The sequence below is a fragment of the Rhincodon typus genome, chromosome 13 (assembly GCF_021869965.1).
Source record: "Rhincodon typus isolate 14 chromosome 13, sRhiTyp1.1, whole genome shotgun sequence".
NCBI lineage: Eukaryota > Metazoa > Chordata > Chondrichthyes > Orectolobiformes > Rhincodontidae > Rhincodon > Rhincodon typus.
In genome coordinates this window covers 55,282,017-55,285,487 of record NC_063344.1, presented here as the reverse complement: position 1 = coordinate 55,285,487, position 3,471 = coordinate 55,282,017, and positions in this window count along the sequence as shown.

The window sequence follows — 3,471 nt, the reverse complement described above, 5'->3', positions numbered from 1 at the left end:
GGGGAGCGGTGTGTGATGCAAGTAGGGACTCCATTTAATAATTACTTTAGGAGTTAGCCTACATATACATATAAATATCTAAAATTTCCTGAGTAACTATTTTACTTAATTTCATCAGAAGCATCTAATTTCCCCCCCCCCCCCCCCACGGACCCAAACACTACTCCCAACCACCAGATGTGAGAAACGCTCCTAGAGTCAAACTGATCTGACCCAACCTGGACCTGAACACCAACCCCCTTCCCAGTTCTCATGGACACAACCTGACATACAGGTCCTGGCTAAACTTGATATCACCTCCAACCAGAATGGACCAGAGCTGATGCTGCTATGAAATGAGATCTGATTAATAGTAGTTGAGGATCAGGAGGTAACGATCACCACATAGTCAAATTTCAAATTCCGTTTGTGATAGAGCAACTCATGTCTTAAACCAGTGTCCTTGATTTAAATAAAAGCAATTACAAAGGTGTGAAGAAAGATGTGTCTAAAGTGGGCTGTAAAAATGGAGCAAGGGGAATGTCAGTGTATGAGCATTGGCAGACATTTAAGCCTGATATTTCATAGTGTTCAGCAAAGTTGTAAAGAGAGACTCGATAAGGAGGGTGAACTACCCGTGGTCAAGGAGAGTATTCAATCCAATAGCAAAACAAACAAATGGTGAAAACTAGTGGCAGGCAGGAATTTTTCAGGACTGGCAGCAGATGAATAAAGCCCTAATAAAGAGGCAGCAATTTGATTATGAAAGTAAATTGACAAAAAATATAGAATGAAACAGCAAGAATCTATACTGGTGTATATATAGCAAATGTGGTTAAAGTAAGTTTTGGCCCTTTTGAAGATATAACTGGAGAATTGATAACAGGGTGCAGAGAAATGACAGGTAATTTAAACCAATGTTATGCATCACGTCATGTTGGAAGACACAATAAACATCCCACAGATAATGTTTAAGTAAGGTGTTAATAGATGGAGAGATTGTCTAAAAGTTTCTGTCATGAGGGACAACTACTTAACAACTCCTGAGACCAAAGAAGACAAGCTACCAGGACCTGATGGCCTGCATCCAAGGGTTTTCAAGGTCCTGGCTGCAGAGATAGCACAGGTATTTGTTGAAATATTCTAAACCTTGCTAGGATTCCAGTGGGCTGGAAAACAGTCAATGTAACATCTCAGTTCAAAACTGGAGAGAGATATAAAGTAGGAATAGCAGGGCATTTAGAAAAACGATGCAAACAGAATGAACATAGTTTTGTAAAAAGCAAATTGTGTTTGACAAATTTGCTAAAGATTTTTGAGGATATAACACGTAGAGTGGATAAAGGGGAACTGGTAGATGTAGAGCATTTGGATTTCCAGAGGCAGCAATAAGGTAACATACAAAATAAACTTATCTGACTTTGCCACAAATTTCATCAATCCCCACATCTCTCAGACCCCGAATAAGAATCTAAACTTTGTTGCACATTTCCTTCTATACCCATAGGCTTAAATTCCAAATAACTCAACATCTTTTGATTATGAAGGTATTTTCTCTGGTTTGCATAAGGATTGAAATTTCTTGTGCCTCCCATTATGTTTGACAAGGTTCTCCCTACGAAGCTCCTACAATTGTTCCACAGTTGTAGACTCCCTTTTCAACACAGGCATTACTTGCGTCTTAAGCATAGCCATATCAGAACTCATTTGGTTCTGTTATTCGTTTTAATTCTGCAATTTTACATCTAAAATTCTATCCTGAGTTTGGTTTGGCTCTGCCAAAAGTGCAACTTTCAGTAAGGAGCCCTTTAGTTAACAAGGAATTTAACGTTTTCGAGCTAAAGTAAAAGATTTCAACTGAATCCTTCTTAAAAGAGCTGTTTCCTTCACTTTGGCTTGCCTAAAGTCTGTAAAACTCCCAAAAAACTGAAAAAAACTCCATTTGAATCAGAACCACAGCCATAACAATATAATTAGAAGTGACCTTGCTGTTCTGTTGTTTATCTTTAAGATAAATTGATCACGATCAAGGATCACATAACCTTCTGAGAGAAAATTAATTTCCTCATCTCTGTTCTAAAAGTGTGACCTGGAATTTTCAAACAAGCTCCTCCAGCTCTGGATTGATCTACAAGAGGAAACATGCTCTCTGTATCCATCTTCTTAAGAACTTTTAGGATCTTGTACATTTCAATCAAGTCACTCCTACTCTTCTAAACTCCAGTGGAAATAAACCCAGCCTATTTTCAACTGTTAACACACTCATTCCAGGTTACAACCTATTTAAAAAAAGACTGGGTGTTTCTATCAATATAAGTGTTGGGCAGAATGGGTGATAGCTTATGAAGAAACAGCACTTAATCTATTTATCTCCAGGTTTTGGTCTATTTCAATGAGGAGAATATTGTATTTTCAGCAACTGCGTTTTTAACTAAGGCTTTAAAGAGAGATTAAAATTCAAGATCAAGTCACCAGAGTAGATCTATTGCTAAAAGCAACACTGGTCAGGAAAGTACAACAAATTTTCGTACAGAAAATTGAAACTAAGAAGACCTTAATACAAGCACCCGTTTATTTCTTCTATCTCCCTTCTGTGAGAAGTGAAAGTAACAAAGGAATTTTGGACGCATGTTCTGAACAATAATCCTGCAAATGCTAAACTGAAAATGTGGAAAGCAAAACTTAAATGTTCTTTTATATGTTTCCCTCCACCCCCTGAGACTTAATCATGTCAGCAATTTGAGACCAAAGAAACACAAACCTAAGGCTGAGAACTAAGTCTCTTCCAAGCACCATAAAATTAAACTCCAGGCATGGAAATGAGACTAAAATAATTTGTAGCACTAAAATGGCACTAGTATGCATGAACATCGCTCAATTTATGTACAAAATAAGTTTTAAAATAATCCCTGTGTATTTAGGGCTTATGTAAGGTAAATAATGTGGCTTGTTGATTTTTGTAAGGAAATGACTTAGCATTCAATTATAGGTGGGTTACTGAGCTACGTGAAAGAAAAAAAAAACACTGAATGACACTGATTCTCCATTCTAAGAGAAAACAAACTTTTGCAAGAACAGGTTAATTGTTAAGTATTTCAATTGTACCCAAGACAGTGATGCAAGGGTATGGGGCACAGGGCATTAGTGCTAACAGTAATGAAAGGCAAGTGATCTTACAGGAAACATTAAAATAAAATAACTCACTATTTATAATTCAGTTTAATTCTATGTAAAATCTCATCTATACCATTCCAGAGCAGATGATATTAGAGCTTTGTAGCAAATCGGCCAAATAGCATGCCATAATTTCCTTTCACTTCATATATCAACATACTTGTCTGGTATGTGGGAGGTAGGTGCGGGCTTCAGCTAGGGTGATGGGGTTAGATGCTCAGTGCTCTTTTCGGTGCAGTGTAGAAAGACTCCCTTGTATGTGTCAGAAGCAAGAATCTCCCAGAACACTTTTTTTTAAACTTCCTTGACCACACAAGA